Here is a 21979-nt window from a genome sequence, read left to right as displayed (position 1 = left end):
CTGTTCTCCTTTCTTCAGACTAAATAACCTAGCTCAAGTGATTGGTATACAGGCACTTCCTTGTGGTGAAAGTGAAGAAGGAGATGAGGGCATGGCCACACCCCTGCTTATGTAGGTAGCGGATGGTGGTCAGACAGATGATGGTACATTGTGAGTTTTTATTCAGCGCAAGTACTGAAGTGGAGAGCAGAGCTATACAATAATATAACACACACACAGCTTCGCAAACAGTGAAACGGCCGCGGAAACGACTAAGGCTGGCACCCTCATAACACAACGTGCAAACAGCGTGGCAATCAAAGTGTTAAGAGGTTAATGTATTGCGTAATTTCAACGTGGAAATAAGGAATATATAAAAAAATAAAGCACACATTGTTGAACTTGATCATGCATATTTATTAGAAAATGAAATTACAGCACTATGTCATCAATGAAATTAATGAATATTATCAACAAAAGCAACGGAATTGTTTCTGTAAAAAACGAGGCATATTTAGCCCAAATATGTTGCTAGAACATTCAAAAAGAAAGGAAGGAAAATGTGTTCACATGCACTTTTATGGAATACAAAAAACTAGACTTAATGGGAAGGGTGTGCTTGTACATTTGAACAGTTCCATGATTACGTGGCTGCGTTGTGCTGAGAAAGAGGCGCAGATCCGCTTCTACTGAGGCAAGAGCTGTATTTATCTGTGAGGCCGAAAATCCGGCCTCACAGATGTATGTTGATGGGAAGGGGACAAGCTTTCTCTGCGCAGCATTACACAACACTGGGTACTTGTTCCGGACTGATTTGTGAGGGCCTGTCCAGTGAACTTGACTTTCTCGTTACATGAAAGATCAATTTGTGCCTCCTGCTCAGACAGCGGGAGGCCTGTTCCAAAATTGTTCAATGAACCCTTCTATGTGGCTACAGATGATGGGCTTCAAATAGTTTTTTGCAACATTCTGTTCCTCCAAAAAGCCATCAAGCTGAGTAAATACCCCAACATCTCCGCTGATTATCCTGGAGTGCCACAAACGGAGTTCCTTAATCCAGCTCTCCACTTTAGCTGCGAGTCCAAACAGGTCTGTGTCCGGACCTTGTAGTCCCAGATTAAACTCATTGAGGCGGTCAAAGATCTCGGCTAGATATGCCAGTTCTGCCAGCCATTCATTATCAGCACATTTGTCTGCAAGGAAAATCCGCGCTTCTTCTCTCTCTCTGCGCTTATGACAACAAATCTATCCATTGTGAGTGTCAAGTATACACACAAAAGATGAGACGTGGTCTCCGCGATTATATATGCACAGGATGTAGTGAGATGTATAGGAATACTGTGTCAGCCTTCGTTGGTGAAGGGGTGAGACATGGCAAATACAAACAGCTTCCAGGTGGAAAACTCAATCTGAGATTTTTTTTAGTTTTTGTTGCCAATGCACAACCCCACTGTCACCTACCCGCGACCCCACTTTGGGTCACAACCCGTAGTTTGAGAACCGCTGGACTAGAACATCAAGCAGGGATCACCCAGCAGTGCTCCAGTTGGAGCCAGTCAGAGGGGAGGGATCATCCAGCAGTGCTCCAGTTGGAGCCAGTCAGAGGGGAGGGATCATCAAGCAGTGCTCCAGTTGGAGCCAGTCAGAGGGGAGGGATCATCAAGCAGTGCTCCAGTTGGAGCCAGTCAGAGGAGGGGGGCCATAGTAGGATTCCACCGTCCTAAAACGTTTGACTATAAGACTCTTCAACGAAGAGTGAAGAAATTAAACCTTTGATATTCCAATTTACAACTCATCTGCATAAATTCAAAGGACAACAGAAGTTTTAACCCAAGGAAGAGCCTCGGTGGTCTTTGACGAGAGGAATGAAAGTGTTTTGAGGGGACCAGGCATGCACACCCACACACCCTCATTATGCTTTGCCTCCGCCTGCCTGCAGCGCCCAACCTCTGCACCTTCCGGCTCCAGACTCGGCTGAAACAGATAACATTAGTGAGGAGGTAGAGAGAGCACGTTTGAATGTCAACCATCAAATATCAGAGAAGCTAGAAAATGACACAGCAACGTTGTCACAGCTGTAAAGATGAACATAAATAACTGTTATCTCAACATGGAACAACACTGATAGTGTTGTGGAATAAAAAGCTGGGTGAAAAGGATGGAGGCAGAAGATGTGGATTTTAATAATGATATTGAGGGATTACAATTGGGAACAGAATGGCATTAATTTGAGGATCCCTTACCCTGAATGCAAAATGAAGACAATTCATAGGAGATGCATAAAGATTAGGCATAATGCTTTAATCATCCATGCAGTCTTTTATCTATGCAGATACTACCTAGTTTGTAATTATCTGAGTGGGAGCATGTTTGGAATCTCTTTTAATCATCCCCTCAGTGAATAACTAAGCACACCCATTTATAATAAAACACAAGATGATACCCTAATGATAAGGATAAAGGCTCAATGAAGAAACCCAATCCCATTGCCAAAAGAAAGTCTAACGTAAATATATAAATAATTGATATGGAACAACACACTATGAATGTATTACATGGCCCATAACGGCCCCCAAACAGACAAATGCTGATGCTACATGCCCTACCACATGGCCCCTAATGGCCATCACAACGTATAAAGAGCCAGCATATTAACAGGGTTATCAAGTGGGCAACTCCCTTCACTGGTGTTTCATTAAGTTAGGCCCACAACACCTCCAGTGTCCTAGAACCACCCCGTCCATGCTAGCTCTCACTGTCCATGATACACAATTATGCAGAACTTCCTTGTGTTATCATTATGTCAAAAACAGAATTATTTCTGATAACAGGAAGAACAGAAAAGGAATATTCGTTCCCTTTGTTTACTGGTGACATACCCTAGCTTTCCATCCTTGCTGTCCAATAACTGCTGCCAAATCTGCATATCTAAGCTTTTTCTGTTCATAGGCCTCCTCCACTGAATCCTCTCAAACACCATCAATCCGATTCCTATCCAACAAACTATCTACAGGGTTGTAGACCATAACACTAGGTCTGGCCTCAAGTAGGTTGAGGCTTTTACAAGATGACACGCAATATCTGTAGACCGCTTACTTTGATCTTTAACCTCGAACGTGTACCGGCCCGACCCTGGGCACTCTTGAGGATGATTTGCCCACCGGCGCAACGCGACACTTTGCCGACCTCTAGCGGCTTGGCTGTGCATTTTTAAAATACAATATATATATATAGAATTAAAGCCCTATTTGTTGCCTGTCGATTGCTGTTTCAGGGATTTTTATGAAATTTGGACATGTACTACGTAAGACTTCAGGCTATGGAGCCTTTTTTTAAATACAATATTTGGATTATGCAACTACTACAGAAAAAGTTTTTCTACAACTCAAGTTCAGATCTATGTTACTCTATTTCATTAGCACTAAAAGTAATCTTTCTTTATTGTATCAGCAACGTCAGAATGTTATCTTTCAAAAGAGACCAGGGCCCCGTTCCCCGTACCTGGATAACTGAGTTAGCCGGATAACTTTCGGTGAAGTCTGACTTAAGCCGGACTTTCCGGTTCCCCGAACCTGGATTGTCCAAATCACCATGACAACAGATCCAAAAGTTTGAGCCTGGTCGAAAGCAGGGTTTAAATTCAAGTTAGCCGGATGAACCATCGCCACGCCCCCGCAAAGAAATGACAGCCCGTTTCCTGAAATTATTCCCACAGTCTACGATCTGCATTATACCATTCTGAATTACGTTTTTGTGCTCCATTCTTCCAGAGGGGGCTTTTGAAATGTAAAATAGACCCAAAATGCTGATACTAAATTCACTTTGTCCTAAATAATGCACGTTATATACCGGTGGCGCTCGCTCGGTGCGATGTACACATTATGAAACTTCATTCAAAATAAAGAATATTCTAAACACGGGTCTCTCGTTCATTAATGTATAAACAATGAATTTATCCCATCTGGCACAGTGGTGCAGCGGTAGTGCTCAATCCTGGCAACCCGGCGACCGGTGTTCGAAACCCCGTGTTTCCAATATAATTTTTTGGAATATAATATTAATGATTATACGCAGAAGTAGCCTAGTTTTAAGTTAAAATATTATAAATCTACATGCATTGAGGATGTCATTCTTTATATAGCTCTCAACGTGCACCAAATTGAATTATTCCTACATTGCAAAGAGAAGGAAAAGACTAGGTTTCGAACCCCGGTCGTCTGCGTGAAAGTCAAAAGAAGAACCCGTTACACCACATTGGAGATAAGTAAAAGTTCGACCATACATCAATCAATGGGTAAGAGAGCCGTATCGTTATTCTGTATAACAGTTTAACTAATTATTTTCGCTAGCAAGATCTCATTTGATTATTCAATCCAGCAGGCAAGTTTAAAGGAATATAATCTGATTGATTGAGGTAATGAGGGACTTAAAATTAGCCTATAGATAACGCATTTAACTTGTCGGCGAGGCGATTGAGCCGTACTGCAATATGTTAATAAAGTTTTAAATCAATTAATCAATCAATGCCGCTAGAGAATCAGGATCTCTGCTATCGATACGTGCTGGCTTTCCAACTGAAGCGGCCGCGTGCATTTATCCTGGGTCTCAAGTCTGGTTTGAGTTAACGAGACTGAATCCACCTTCGAGGAACAGGAAAATCCCGGCTTCAAACATCGGGTTAACTGAATCTGGATAATGTGACTCTTGATCGACTTAGTTGAACCAGGTACGGGGAACAGGGCCCAGGCTTATACATGTGCTATAAAGTATGCAGTCCTCAAAAACGAAAACAAAAATTGCCACTTTTTGGGGCCCCTGTTAACACTTTCAGTGCCACCAGGGGGCGTACGATTTAGTGCTTGAATGCCACCATCGGCGCCAATGTGAACGTTAATATCGCCTAATCTATGTTTTAAATTATGGCTATGTGTCTAATCTGCCCGTCGCTTATGAAAGAATCATTTTCCAGTCAATGTTGTCAAGGCAGATTGGTTTTTTATCGCTTCACTTCCGTTTCATAGCATTTTGAAAAGCACCCGTTTTCAGGTGAAAAACAGCCCATTCTGTGATAATCGCCTTTTACTGGAATATTCCAGAACGTTGATATTTGTCGGCCTATTTATGAATAGTTTTCAAATAAACGCTAGATGATCGATAGTATATGTGCACGCACGCACGTTCGAGGCACGCGCTGATAATAGCTGCTTTCATTTCCTCATGGATTTTACAATGAAACAGCTGGAGCACATATCACAAAAAAGCTTATATCTTCATGAAAACGAGTCTGATTATCCTAACACTGATAACATAGATTCCTTACCTGACATCAGATGGTATCCAACTGGTATATTCCAATTCCTGATCACCATTCTAAAAAATCGATAAGTGTATAGATCTAACGTGTATACAGTAGAACTCATGATCCGCGGGGCTCAGAGCCCCCTGAATGAACTCTGGTACTCCGGCTGCATGGGTGAGAAGTGAAATGTGGACTGGAATATTTTTTTCCCCATCCATTTTCATTGAGTCCACTCCAAAAGGGTGATTTACCATCTGGGAGACGATAGGGGGCGCTTTTTTCACATCTGATCGCCGGCGGCCCCTGGGTAGGCTAGGGTAGGCTCGCGTGATGCAAAATGATTTCAGATCGCTAAAAAGATTTAAAATAAAAAATTCAGAGAAATCTTGTGAGTGGCTTTCAACGTCACAATCGTAAACCCGAGATTAGCCGTGAGTGGCAGTCAAAGTGTTAAAGGGGAACTATTTTACTATTTCTTTCACTATTTGGGCACTTTTACACAATTCCTGTGAGTCTATGGAACACCTCTGTAATATATATCTTTTTTTTATTCATTGTTTTGTATTTCTAATCAAGTCCTCAAAAACAGCATTTTTCTACCTCAAGATATCGAGCTGTTTTGAGCCTGGGCTGCAGGTGCCACCTAAACCACTGCGGCGCGTCGTCGTCTATCTCAACATTAACATGCAGCAGTGACTATATGACATCACATATAGGCACATTTTCAAACGACTCAGTTCAGTGAGGGTGAATATTGTGAGAGGAGAATTGGAAGAATGCGCCAATATGAGAATTTTGAGACATAGATCATATTAATATAAGTTCACATAGCTAGGAAACAATGCTAAACACTCAAAAAGGCCATTTATAAGATAGTTCCCCTTTAAGAGGGTAAGCCCTAGCCATATTTTCAAAAAAATTGCCTAAAAGTACATACCCAAGTAAATGGAAGATTGCTCCACTTCTACAAGTGTCATTTGCATGTTCTTGGTATCTAGGGACATCTATAGACCTCAGGGAATGTATTCCCATATTGAAATATTGTGGCTGTTACTATTGTAATAATATAATAATAATAATAATAATAATAATAATAATAATAATAATAATAATAATAATAATAATAATAATAATAATAATAATAATAATAATAATAATAATAATAATAATAATAATAATAATAATAATAATAATAATAATAATAATAATAATAATAATAATAATAATAATAATAATTTAAGACCTGCTCAGAGGTCATCAATTGGCATGCATGCGATTCGTATCTGCGATTAACCCATCCCGTCGTCCTTCCCCCCCAAGGGCAGCCGGGAGCAGACAAGCGTCAACGTGAGCCGCGCCAGGGGACCAATCCAATTGCTCCTGTCCGTCTTCGTCAAGGACGCCACAGCGTTAGCGATCTATTGTTGTTCATGTTTTTCCATTGGGTTTTATCTTATCAGGGGTTGAAACCCTTCCGAGCACGGGGAGAACATGGAAACTCCGCACAGAAAGACTTGGGAGATACCCCACCTGGGTAACTGGCATCATGGAAACCTGGTCCCCAAGCGGGAATCGAACCCTGGACCTTCTTGCTGTAAGGTGACAGTGTTAACCAATACACCACCGTGCCGTAGCACTTGTGTCACTAACAGTAACAGCTGTTCGCCACGGACCAGGTCTAGGTTCGAATGAGGAGAGGAGTGATATGCACAGTAAAAGGAATAGTAGACCAGAGACAAGGTTATAACAGTGACCGGTAATTTATTCAGTTTAAACAGCAGCGCTAGTAAGACAATGACGACAACATACAACGAGTAGGTGAGGTAAAGTGAAGTATCCCTTTTAGGTTCTTGCATTAACCACTCCTTCTTTCAGGAAGGTTAGTTCGATATCAAGTCCTAGGTTGATTGGATCAACACATTCGGTTCAGTTTGACCGCTTCTCTCAAGAAGGTTAGTTCGGTATCAGGTTCTAGGTTGATTGGATCAGCACATTTGGTTCGGTTCAGACGTCTCTGAGGTTATCACTAACTAAAAGCTAGGTTTAAGGTTGGACATTAGATGTATCCCTTTTTCGTGAGTAACTCGTAATCTTTTCTTCTGCAATTGCAGATCAGTAAACTCTATATCAGTTTATCATTTCAGTAAACTCTATATCAGTTTATCATTTCAGTAAACTCTATATCAGTTTATTATTTCAGTTCGGTAGGTAAGTATTTAAACATATTAATTTAAACCTTTAAGTGTGCAGGGAATGCAAGTACCTTATTAGGTGCAATGACCCTTCCTTTGCAGGTGTAATACCAACAAAGTATGGAAATATTCAAGGTTATAGGAATGCAAGTACCTTATTAGGTGAAATTACCCTTTAAACTATCTTTCTTTACAGGAGAACCATCAGCGATTCAACTATAATCAATATGTTATCAATGAGATTCAAGTATCTTACTGGGTGCATTGACCCTTTAACTCTCCCTCTTTACAGGAGAACATCACTGGTTCAGGTATTTTATTGGGTGAATTTACCCTTTAACTCTCCCTCTTTACAGGAGAAATATCAGTAGTCCAAGTATCTTACTGGGTCTATTGACCCTTTAACTCTGCCTCTTTACAGGAGAACATCACTGGTTCAGGTATCTTATTGGGTGAATTTACCCTTTCTCTCTCCCTCTTTACAGGAGAAATATCAGTAGTTCAAGTATCTTACTGGGTCTATTGACCCTTTAACTCTCCCTCTTTACAGGAGAAATATCAGTAGTTCAAGTATCTTACTGGGTGCATTGACCCTCTTTACAGGAGACATATTAGTACCGATATATACAATGTGCATCAATCAAATACAAAATACAATATCAAAATACAATATCAAAAATACAAAAGGTGAAACGGGGTCAAAAGCCCTTGGAAGTCCTTGTGTTCAAGTGCAATCAGTTCGTATCATAGAAAATTATATGTCATACCGTCCTTGGAAGTTCTTGTGACTCAAGTTCAATTAGTTCGTTAATTCCTGATCACTGGGAGTGAGGAAGGCAATTCACAATCCTATCAGATTGTTGAGGCAACAGGGGGTAACAGATCAGGCTCCTGGGTATAGCCCTGATCTAGATCTGAGGTTCTTTGGGTTGGCTCGCCATCTTGTGTCGGTCCGGCACACCGCCTCGTCCCACGTGGGCACATGTGATGAGTGGTGGTCGGTCGGGACTCCTAGGAACTCTTCCCGGGGGTGGAAAAACCTGGCCTGCATAACAGGCATTCAGAAAATAAAAGCTATTTATCATCTTTCATTGCTTTAGAATGGATAATCAATCAGGCTACTTTTGGCTATGCTAAGCTAAAGTAGGCTACATGGGAACATCCATTTGACTTATGCTAAATTAGGCTAGCACCACAGAACCCACCAGACATCGCACAGGCTGACACAGACCTACCCATAGCCTGCAACGCTAATTAGGAAGGCTATCAAGCAGCTGCGGAACGGAAAGGCTGCAGGACCAGACAACATCCCTGCGGAGGCACTGAAGTCAGATATAGAAACCACGGTGAAGATGCTCCACCCACTCTTCATGAAGATATGGGAGGAAGAAGACGTGCCAGGAGATTGGAAAGAGGGCTATCTCATCAAGATCCCAAAGAAAGGCGATCTTAGCAATTGCGCAAATTACAGAGGGATCACACTGCTATCAGTGCCAGGGAAAGTTTTTAACAGAGTCATCTTGAACAGGATGAAAGACCTCATCGATGCACAACTCTGCGATGAGCAAGCTGGTTTCCGCAAGGACCGATCCTGCACAGACCAAATTGCAGTGCTGCGCATCATCGTGGAGCAGTCGATAGAGTGGAACTCGCCCCTGTACATAAACTTTGTGGACTATGAGAAAGCCTTTGACAGCCTAGACAGAGAGACCCTCTGGAAGCTTCTCCGACATTACGGGGTGCCGACCAAGATTGTTTCCATCATCAGGAACTCCTATGAGGGACTGACATGCAATGTGGTCCACGGAGGGCAGCTCACAGAGGCATTCCAAATGAGAACCGGGGTCAGACAAGGTTGTCTGCTCTCGCCCTTCCTCTTCCTGCTGGCCATTGACTGGATAATGAAGACCTCCACAGCACAGAGAAGGTACGGGATTCAGTGGACACCTTGGACGCAACTAGACGACTTGGACTATGCTGACGATTTGGCACTACTGTCGCACACCCAACAACAGATGCAGGAGAAGACCAACAACGTGGCATCCACTTCCGCGCAAGTGGGACTCAACATCCACAAAGGCAAGACTAAGATCCTCAAGACCAATGCAGCAAACAACACCAATGCAATCATGCTGGATGGTGAGGCTTTGGAAGAAGTTGAAGCCTTTACCTACCTTGGCAGTGTTATTGACAAGCAGGGCGGCACAGATGCTGACATTAGAGCACGAATAAGGAAAGCACATACAGCATTCGTGCAATTACGGAACATCTGGAGCTCAAAAGAACTGACTTCCAACACCAAAGTCAGATTCTTTAACACCAACGTCAAGGCAGTCCTACTATACGGAGCAGAGACGTGGAGAACTACAGCTGCAACCATCAGGAAAGTGCAGGTCTTTATTAACAGCTTCCTGCAGAAGATCATCCACATCCGATGGCCAGACACCATCAGCAACTGCAAACTCTGGCAGAGAACAAACCAGCTGCCCGCAGAAGAAGAAATTAAGAAACGCAAATGGCGCTGGATAGGCCACACCCTGCGAAAGCCTGCAAGTACCTTCACCGGACAAGCCCTAACATGGAACCCGCAGGGCAAGTGGAAAAGGGGCCGCCCGAGAAACACCTGGCGCAGAGACCTGGAACCAACTGGAGAGAACAGCTCAAGACAGGAAATTAGGCTAAAGTGCACTAGCACATGGAAACATTCCTCACATTCCATATTAAACTCTCAAAAGCAACCGAAATGTATATAGACCATGTTCTTATCATACAGCATATCAATACAAATATAAGTACTTCTGAAATGGTTTCTTTCTAGTTTTCATTTAACCAAATTGAGCTTGGAGCTTCGCTAGCATGACTCAGGATGAAGCTACATTATTAGCTAGCCATACAGTTTGCCAACGTAGCTCGTGTCATGCAGATAACGTTGTTAGCCCATTAGCATTGAGCTAGCGATTTTATATATTCAACAATGAAACAGCACAATATTGATGAAACACACCAAAACCGTCTCTGGAAGTGGTATGTTCTTTAACAGCAACTACCTCTTCGGTTTTGTAACTGGGAGAATCTTTTATGACTGTTTGATAACTATTTTGTGGTTCTAGTTCATTCCGGTTCTATCAGCATTCAGTATCTGCGTCAGTCTCCGTCAATCTATGATCTTCATCTGCGTGAGGCGAGGCGCGAACTGCTCACGTTCTGAGGTAACTTAAAGGGGCAGTGAGGCAATTAAAATTATTTGGTCAAAACGTTCCTCACATGAATATACATATACCGGTAACCCAATAACATTAACTGTTTATGTTCTTACACAATAGCATTAACTATTTATGTTCTTATTCAATGGCATTAACTATTTATGTTCCTATAACTAAATAGTTATGAATCTGAAACCTGGGTTACACTATGCTTGAGTAAATTGTAATGAACCAAAGGACAATTATTATAAAAGAATAAGAAATTCCATCTTTGATGGTGAATAACACCATGCTAACATTGACCAGACGTCATTCAGCACCTTCTTGAGATCAAGTGTACAAAAAATCTAAGCAAATGAATAAAGGGCAGATGATTTACAGGTTTTTTTGTAGATACAGTACTGAATTGTGCCAGCCAGACACATGCAATTTGAGATATGAATATAGAATATAGAATATCAGGCCTATAAATGACATTATTATGGCCAAGTCATAGATCTATGGATTGGGCCAAATCTCCTCTTTCCAATGGCATTGGATTTAGTACCACCGTTACAGGTCAGCAAAGACTGTGAATGAAATCTACTGTAAGTACTAGTTTTCTAGACGTTCACAGAAAGGTAAAGAAACAATATATGTTGTATTTTATGGCAATAACGTCAGCCGGCTTTTGATGAAATTTCGACGTCCATCGAAAGCCCTGAGTTGCCTCTTTCTTAGAACTACAACAATTTCATGAAGAGCTGCCTTTGCTCCCTGTACTGTCCTTCTTGGGTTCCATTTCTTCCATTTAGTTGGATTTGGGAACAAGTTACTAACTAATGTATCTTTGCTCCCTTATAGCAACAACTCTGTTCTCACCTTCACACATTTAAACTCTGTTAGACTAGTTACTGCTAGCTGGAAAATGCCTTTCCCATACAATGCCACACTACCAAGATACCTGCTGTATACTCATCTGATTATTCGTACAACATATAATAATGAGGAGACAAGAGACAAGGGTAATTTCCAGTTGACAGCTTTTTAGTGGTAAACTCAACACAGGTGATTACAATGATACCCATAATTAGCAGGGGTCGTGACAGTATCTGAGGGCCAAACTTAGAATGTCAATACACAACATATCCCTCCCCCTTAACTTTGAAGGTTCCCCTAACAAAAGTAAGTATTTAAACATTAACAAAAACACTATGGGCTAGATCCACAAAGAATGGATTGCACGGAGCAAGTTGCACCCTTACTTACAATTCATTATGAATTGAAAATGGGGGACCCTGATGTAAACAAGAGGAAAGTCTTTCTCTGGTCTGCATCCCCTTAACAATTGTGTGTATTGAGCCGTACTGTATTGTACCCATTCTGCAATCTGTTAATAAAATGTTCATTCAATCAATCACCGTGCAGATTGATTGATTGAATGAACGTTTTATTAACAGATTGCAGAATGGTTACAATACAATCTAGCCCATAGTGTCACTGTGGTTTGGTATTCCTCATTCTATAATTAACTTAACAAAACGTTTTTAAACTTAAACTTTCATTGGCTAGTAACCTTTGCCTGAACTAGGGAAAGAGGGTAGACTATACCTCAATTCCCAGACTGAATCCTGGGGATTATTCTACCCCAATTGTAAGGGTTAGTCTATCAGGAGGGCGTCTGACTCTACTGGGGTAAGTACGAACTGTAGGCAAGTCAGTTTCATTGTCTTTTGGGGAGGACTGTAGGAGTCTGGGTCTGGGAGAGGTGATGGTTGGGATAGGCACCTGAGCAGGTCTAGGTGTGCCTGGGACAGGGGCCACTCTTGCAGGTTGCGTCTGGGGCTCATCTGGTGATGCATGCTGCTCCTAGTAGGTCTCCTGCTCTGGAACAAAGGATGGCGGCTGAGGTGAGTCATCTTGGGAACCAGCAGTGTGGAGCAGTTGATCGAAGTGTCTTCTCCAGATGAGATTATCGAAAGGTTATGTATATAACCTAGTTATATGAGTACTGGCTGAGCGTCTCGCTCTTCGCCATACTGAGATATACCTCATCTCCAGTACCTACTGTACTTCATTAACGAAAACAATGCACCCATGCACTTGACCAGGCCCCGCCCCAGTGTCCCCCTATAAGACACCGGACATGGTCACACTCGCCCTTCCTCGGGAAAAGGTTTTCCATCATAGAAAAACCCAACCAAGGGACCTCAGGGCGCGCTAAGAGCGAGACGCTCAGCCAATACTCATATAACTAGGTTATATACATAACCTTTCGTTATATATTCGTACTGGCCAATCGCGTCTCGCTCTTCGCCATACTGAGATATGGGGCAGAGCAGACGTGTGGCCCGACAAATGTACCCCCTGAGGACCCGCAAGCCCTACCACCAGGGGGGAGGGGAGTCCCGTCCACCCGCCCTTCCTAGTGAAGAGGGTGCGGCAGTCAACTCCACCAAAGTGCGAAAAAGAGGGAACTAGAGACCCCTAAAAAGCACAGGCGGGACCACGTGTGACACATCACCCCATGGCACACACCCACACACCCCTGCTAACCCACCGAAAGGCGGGACGCAGGGGAGGTCCCAGACCTCAGAACCGCCTGGGAGACAGAACCCCCAGTCATGTCCATGAGGTAAAACCTAACTAAGGGACCCGGGGAGGACCAGGAGGCCGCAGCACAGATGTCCTCAACCGAGGCCCCCCCTAACAAAGCGGCAGAGGCCGCCACCCCAAGAGTGGAGTGCGCCCTGACACCCCCAGGGGGGGGCCAGCCCATCCAGCAAAAGGCAATGCCCTCGCACAACCAATGTGACTGTTTGGACAGTGCCTTACCACCGCGAGAGCCACCGTAACAAACAAAGAGCTGATCGGTAGCGCTGAGGTCCTGAGTCCGGCTGAGGTAAACCCCCAAAGCCCGGACTGGACACGACAGGTGAAGGCTCGCCTCTAACTCACCAGGTGGAGGAGGCGGATGAAACGCCTGAACCACAATATCCCTTGAGCGAAAAGAGCTCCGGATATTTTTTGGCACGAAGACTGGATTAGGCCTCAGAGTCGCACCGCTATTGACACGAATAGACAAGCAGTCAGGCCGCACCGAGAGAGCACAAAGCTCACCCACGCGCTTAGCGGAGGTGATGGCCAGCAAGAATGCAGTCTTGAAAGACAGCTGTTCCAAAGACACCTGCTCAAGAGGATCAAACGGGGCCTCAGACAACCGGCCCCGGCCCAGACCAGTTGGAGGTCTCAACTCGGAGACAGAGAACGTTCCACCGGCTTAAGGCGCCGAGCGCCAAGCAGGAAAGGCTTCACAAGAGGGTGGCTGAACAACGTAACGCCCTAAAACCCCACATGACAAGAGGATATAGCCGCGGCATATACCCTCACTGTCGAAGCCGACAGTCTATCCAAAATAGACTGAAGAAAGGAAAGGACAGCGTCCAGGGGGCAGGACACCGGGTCCAAGCCCCCCACTCTACACCACTCTTGGAAAATACGCCACCTACCCGTGTAAACCGCGATAGTGGAGGGAGCATGCACGTTCCGGATGGTGTCGACCACAGAAGGGTCCATCCCCTCCAGACTCACCCTCTCAACAGCCAAACCATCAGCAGTCGCCCAGCACAGGGAACTGCCAGAGAGACCCGTGCGCCTGAGAGAACTGCCGCGACGACCAAGGAACAGGCCACGGCGGGGCTATCAAGAGCTGGATCAGGACCGGGAACCACACAGCTGTGCCCCGGTCCGGCGCGATCAGGATCAAGGTCCTGCGCTCCCGACGTATCCGCTCCAACAACTGACCTATCAGATGTATGGGGGGAAAAACGTACAGAATCCCGGGCGGCCACGGAATCGGTCCCAGACCTGCCCGACTATGTCTGGACGTAATCCCTACTCGTCAGGGTGAGGACCGCCCCGCGACATCACACCTGCACCCACATTCACCCTGCCGGGGATGTGGAGAGCCCTCAGGCTGCGCAGATGGAGAACGCCAATAGCCAGCCGACCGCCGCCCGGTGCAGACGGGGGGAGCGTACTCCTCCCTGTCTGTTGATATACGACGCTGACGTTGTGTCGTCCATCCTGATCAAAACACTGTTTGAGGACCAGAAGGACTGCCTTCAATTCCAACACATTGAATGTAACGCAGACCGGTCAGCATGGTCTCGCCAGCTTCCCCCTACTGCGTTGGCCCGACGCGTCCCCCCGCCAGTGAGGGAGGCGTCGGTGAAGACCGTGACAGCCTGCTGCCCATGGGGACCCCGCTGGTGAGGGCCCAGGGGCGTAACTTAGGGGGGGGGTTCCCGGGAAAAGTCCCCTGCATGATTTCAGAATGCACTTATTGTCCCCCCCACGTTTTTACCGTTCAAAGATAATACATGCACTCGACTGCAGCGACCGCGCGGCCAGCACTGTGACTCGCTACAGTACTCGTCTTTGCATAATAATAGCGTACATGTAGTACATGTAGTGATTGTTAATTGTACATAATTCACCCACGGAACTATTGTTAGGAACAAGAGTTCCACCCGAACATTATACCTGGTGATGGCACTACCTGCCATCACAGGTCAGTCGACTGCAAGCAACGTAGTTGCGAGCGAACGCTTGCAAAATTCTGTTAAAAAAAAAAAAAAAAACGTCTTTGATAGCTTCTTTGCAACGGGGAAATACCATACTTAAAATATGGGTTTATCGCAACAGGTGACTCTCGCGTGTTCACATGGCAACACGCGGTAATGACGCAACTGTGTTCAAGTCGCAGAAGATAAAGTAGTTGCATTCAATGCGAGTGGACATTTGACAAGGACATGTTTCAAAGTTGGGATTTTGGAGGATCCGAAACAATGGGCAGGGCTGCATTATGGTGAGTTGTGTTTTAATAATAATAATACATTCGATTTATAATACACCCGCCGAGGTGCTACAAATCAAATGCCCAACCTACTGATCTGTTCATATGTTATAATAACAATACATTCGATTTCTAATACACCCGCCGAGGTGCCGTAAATCAAATACCCACCCTACTGATCTGGTCATGTGTTATAATAATAATAATAATAATAATAATAATACATTCGATTTCTAATACACCCGCCGAGGTGCCGGAAATCAAATGCCCACCCTACTGATCTGTTCATGTGTTATAATAATAATAATAATAATAATAATAATACATTCGATTTATAATGCGAGCACCTGCATTACAATCAAATGACTGATCTGTTATGTGTTATGCACCCGAGTCTCGAGAGGCACTTTATAATAGAAAAAAGACAGTGCAAACATGTATATGTCGCTTACAGTTTATTATGCCTATGCAGCTCGTTTATTTTGACAGAGTTAAACATTTTTCACTAGTATCATTATATTAAATTAGCGGACGTGCAGCCGGACAAGCCCTGGCTCCACGATGACCACCTCTTACAAGAGGCGCCACCGCCTGGGAAAATGCGTATTGAACACCTGGTATTAGAAAAAAAATAGGTAGGGGGCCCCCCTACCCCCCCCCCCCCCCCTGCAACGTCACTGACCACGCCCCCTAATATGTCCCCCCCACCACTAGCTACAGAGTTACGCCACTGTGAGGGCCCCAGGCCCTCCACAGAGGGCGAGGTCCCCCAGTACTGACATGAGAACCTTAGCCGCTTCCACTTGCCTCTCACCGGGTCTATTTCCATACTGGAAAACCACCTCTGTATCTTCCTCATGAGGTGAAGAGGAGGCCAAGAGGGACCACGGAATGAGCAGATGCCATCATACCGAGCAGGCGCATCACGGACAGCGCCGTAACCGTCCTAGGACGGAACCTCCCGAGCGTGTCGATAACACGCTCTGAGAGGGATGCCCATATAGACCTTGAGCTTAGAATAAGCCCAAGTACTCCACCCGTTGACTGGGAAGAGGAGTACTCTACTTCCAGTCTACAGCAAACCCCAGGCTGGTGAGGAATTCCACCACCTGCCTGGTATGAGACCTGACGATCTACCTTGACCACCAAGGACCAGAACGTCGTTCAGGGAAGAATACACTTCGTAACCCCTGACGACGCAGAGGCCCCAGTGCGGTGTCCACGCATTTGGTGAAGATGCGGGGAGCCAGAGAATAATAATAATAATAAACTTTATTTGTATAGCACTTTTCATACAGAGGTTGCAGTTCAAAGTGCTTCACAACAGTAAAAATACAGGCATGAGCGAGCATAGCAAGGTATGGTAAATCACAGTGTTTCACATTAGGATCTATCATCCTAATAGGCTCTCTATTTACAGTTTCATTCAGTAATACAAATAATAAAATAGTTTAAAATGATTAAGTTTAAAAATAGTCAAAAAATTATAAAATAGAACGGACATACAACAGTAAAAAATACAGGCATAAGCGAGCATAAAAATTAAAAATGTAAATACAAAGAGATAGAGAGGTAGCAAGGTTAGGCAAATCACAGTTCTTCAGCAATACAAATAATAAAATAGAATAGATTAGATAGAGTAAAAAAGTGCGGTTTGATTCAGTTTAAAATAGGCAACAAATTATAAGATAGAACGGACAGTAAAAAGTGTGATAAGATTGTTCAATAACGAAAAATATATAACAACAGAGCAGTGTATCGCTCTTAGTACTTTGAGTTTCCATCGCTCTTAAAGGCCAACTTGTAGGTTAAACCCTACTCTGCAATTATGGGTAGTTTACATCATTGGTATCTAATTTAATTATACATTTTTTTCCATTTGACGCCGGAAATGCCACTCAGAAAGGGTTAAAAAGGTCCACGCACGAATAACATGCACGGAGCATGTCAAAAAACGTATCAGACTCTAGCACGGCCGTGACGTCACTTCAGGTGCAGGGCAGCGAGGGGCTCTGAGAGTCACACACAGCTAGTGGCAGGAAGCAGAGAGCCTTGCTACTACTAGCCGAGGAGTGATGAATGAAAATGTATCTGTTTCACCTAACACTATTGCTCCGTGATCATAGCCATCCATCTCTAAAGCTAACCACTATTTGTAAAAGCCACAACCACGTTACCATATTTGTAATAATGTAAATCATTGTGTCGTTGTACATATTGTGTATACAACGTTAGAAGCTAACGTAGCTTAGCTTGGTAGCTATTGTGCTAACAACATGCCGCAACGTCTAGCTTGTTAGCCAGCATGAATGCCCGATTTAAAATGGTTCTCTCCTCTTTGTATACCTTTGTCCTCACAAGTATTCTGCCAGGGAACTTATGGACACGACAATAGTAGTAGTTATAAGGTGTTTGATCATTGTGTCGTTGTACATATTGGGTATACAACGTTAGAAGCTAACATAGCTTAGCTTAGCTTGGTAGCTATTGTGCTAACAACATGCCGCAACGTCTAGCTTGTTAGCCGGCATGAATGCCAGATTTAAAATGGTTCTCTCCTCTTTGTAACTGGCTACCACGATAGCTATGAGCTAACTAACGTTACAAGCTCAAACACCTTATAACTACTACTATTGTCTACATGCTTGTCCTCTCGCTGGGCAGGCAGGGTCCTTGGCAAAGTGATCTCCATGTCTACACCTGCAGCACACTTTATCAGATTTCCCTTTTCCATCCGCACAAAACTTTTTTTTCTTTCTCTGGAATTTCCCATTCTTCCTTTGAACGTGATTCACTGTCTCTATCCCATCCACGCTGCCGTTGTTGCTCACCTTCATGGCTGCCATCTGGTTATCCACTCTCACACTATCTCCAGAGCATGAGCCAACGTCAGCCCTGGTCCCGCCAGTAACTTTCTCTGTACAATATCCAACGTCCATCTGCTTAGCCCTGCATCTCTTATTTGAGTCAAACTTCGGCCAGTTGTTCCTTTTTCTTGACAACCTAACTTTACTTTTCAAGTATCACTTGAAATTGTTATCCTCATCGCCATTGTTTGATATTAACTGTACGAGACAAAGATTAAATGCTCCAGTCTGTGATGTATATTTGAATCACTGGCTTTATTGAATCTAGTACACCTGTGGCCTTTCACTTACGCCTGTAACAATGTCCCCTGCTAATCATAATGACATGATATGCATAGGAGATTTCCTAATATACAGTAGTCTCCAGTTCCAAACGCTCACTCTTCTCAGTCCTTCTGCCACTGGGACGTTGTTTGTACCAACGACCACAAGCAATTTGCAATTGAAACAGCTGTCCTGTCCTAATTAGCATACGCTGGTTAGGGACTGGGGTGAGTTCTGTCCTTGAAGCCTTTGCATTTGAAAAGTCACTACAGTACTTGCTCTGTGGCAGTGACATCAAGGTGTGCATTTCAACCTAGAGACTACTGTACAAATTAACCAATGCTTACTAGGCTTAATTTTCATCCTAGCTCACTTTTCTCATTTAACTTCTCTAGTAACCTTTTTGTACAAGGCACTGTCATCGTCACCAGTGTCATGTCGTCCATGTAAGCCATAATTGGTGGGAGACGCAGCTCACCCTGCCATCTCTCCCCACTGTGATACTCTAATAATTACTTCCATAGCCATTGTGAACGTGGGTTGGGATCACACAGCAGCTCCAGTTGGAGCCAGTCAGAAGAGAGGAGGTAGCCAGGAAGCCAGGCTCATTTGCTACCGCAAACCGAGCCTGTACCCATTTCAGTGGGTGGGAGTACTTGCATTGAAATACAAACTCCTTCATCCAATCGGCATGACAAAAGTAATCCAGTGGGAAGAATGGCGAAGAAAATATTTCAGCCAAGAAGGTCCACTAGTGTATACTCTTGTTTTTGTTTAATTGTTATTGAGTCTATTTCTGCTATAACTGCACTTATGGCTGTGTTTATTCGACTAATGTTAACGCTACCACTGGTTGCTTCAGGAGACGCCATTACTGTAGTCATCAACTACGGGAACCAATCAGGGGTTGCATTCCACAGAACAACATTTACGAGGAAGGCCAGTGCTGTATTGCAAAAGTAGAATGTTTTTTGCGATAAAGATGGGCATCCAGGCTACAGGGGAGGGGGGCCACAGTAGCGAGCAAAAATGGTTGACTATAATGAAAAGTTAAAAAATAAATAAAAAGAGTGAAGCAATTAAGAATTACGAACTCATCTGCATATATTCAAACGATAGCCCAAGGAAGAGCCTCTGTAGTCTTTGATGGGAGGAGACCAGACATCCATCCACACACCCTCATTATGCTTTGCCTCTGCCTGCAGCGCCCAACCTCTGCACCTTCCGGCTCCAGACTCGGCTGAAACAGATAACATTAATGAGGAGGTTGAGAGAGCACGTTTGAATGTCAACCATCAAATATCAGAGGAGAAGCTACAAAATGGCACGGCAACTTTGTCAGAGCTTTAAAGATGAACATAAAGAACTGTTATCTCAACATGGAACAGCACTGATAAAGTGGTGGGGAATAAAAAGCTGGGTGAATAGGATGGAGGCAGAGTATGTGGATTTGAATAATGATATTGAGGGATTGGGAACTGAATTGCATTAATTTGAGGTTCCGTAACACAGCCGTGAATGCAAAATGAACACAATTAATAAGAGATGCATAAATAATAGGCATAGCAGGAGGTATGTTTTAATAATCGATGCAGTGTTTTATCTATGCAGATACTAGCTAGTTTGTAATTATCTGAGTAGGAGCATGTTTGGAATCTCTTTTAATCATCCCCTCCGTGAATAATTAAGCGCAGTCCATGTAGCTGTCGATGGTACTGAGAATGCCAGAGAAAGAGGAAGTCAATGAGGGAGGCTGAGATGTAACAACAAAATACAAAATGAAACATGATAAAGTACCCTTTTCCAGATGTTTCAGCTTCTCACAGCAAATGGGTGTAGAATTCCTCACACTGTCTTTCCTTACAATCAGCTTCAATTAATACTACGTCATCGCGTTTCTGTAAATACCATGATATTACCATCAGTATCATGGTTTAAATTATACCATGGTATTATTTAAGTACTAAAGTGTTACCATCAGTGTTGGGCAGTTACTTTTATTACTGTTACATCGTTGCCAGAATGCAATGTGTATTTTTGTCCTATAACCTTAGATTATGTTTATACGCGGCTCTCGGTAGATGACATATGCACGCGAGCAGGTCAGAGTGAGGTCATGTCGGCTAGTAGCCAAAAAGCAGCATGAAGAGAGGTAAAGTTACACGTTCAATAGCTGTCTGTTGTAAACTACGTGGTGGGAGAAAATAGTTTGCAACCGCAAAAAATACTAAATCTAATTCGATAAAGCATTTGACATGGCAGCGCGACAATGTGAAACTTATGCACATAAAAAACCCAACACTGACAGGGAAGCCTCTACCATTGCCAGATGTAAACAAAACAACACAAGATCAGGGCAAACACCACATGTAAGACTCCCATGGACTTTAAAATCAGATCAGGCTTAGGCCTACTGCACTTAAATGTTAGAAGTCTGCTCCCAAAAATGGACATGTTAAAAATCTGGGCAGATGCGACAGACACGGATGTAATGGTGTTGTCAGAAACATGGCTTAACGCCTTAAGCTGTAAGGTCCCCGTGGTGTTTTTATCATAAATCGATCAATACAGACCGTATTAATTAATGTTGTGTTTCGTAAGGACCTTAACACTTTGGGTGCCAAAACTAGTTAAGTCGTTTCTGGGCCTAAGTCGTTCAGTGCCAAAAATGACTTAAGTAGTTTCTGAGTAGTTTTTCCTTTTTTTCCTCGATATTTTTATTCATTATCCACCCAGGGAGCCTGTTGTTATGATATGGAATGAGTCTGTGGTCCCCAAGGTGCAATACTGGCCGCATCCCACTAGATGGGGGTATCGAGCACCCTTTGTAACCTTGTATCTTCCTCTGTGGGACTGTCAAATGTCTCGGGTTTCATTTTTCCTTGTCGGCCGAGGCGAACGGTGGTCCCGGTTCCATTGACGCGCGTCAAATATCCCCGATCAATATGTTGTTGTGGATTATGCCGTGGGTCAAATGGACATTGGATGTACCAGATGGCGATCAAACAATTGGAATCTTTTATTGGAATACTCCCGATCACAGGTAAGAACGATCTGACGTCAAAGTTAGCTTAATCCTGCAATGCTTTCATACCGATCGGGCTGATAACCGTTTTTAGTGTTCAATACGAATGCTGTTACTGACAATCAAATAATCAGAAACGACCCCCCCCTTTCATGCATTCATGATGGAACATAATACCTATGATATAGATTTGATTTCGGGATAATAGCGTATACAGGCAAGAAATGGCAACGTCTATAGTGGAATTGACATGTAGGGCTATAACTCAGCATTTCATGAATTACCCTAGACCGCTCTAAAACCATACTTATAT

Source organism: Notolepis coatsorum (assembly GCF_963971535.1).
Source record: "Notolepis coatsorum genome assembly, chromosome: 13".
In the NCBI taxonomy this organism is placed as follows: Eukaryota; Metazoa; Chordata; class Actinopteri; order Aulopiformes; family Paralepididae; genus Notolepis; species Notolepis coatsorum.
The sequence above is the reverse complement of the archived record's forward strand: the minus strand, read 5'-3'. Positions refer to the sequence as shown.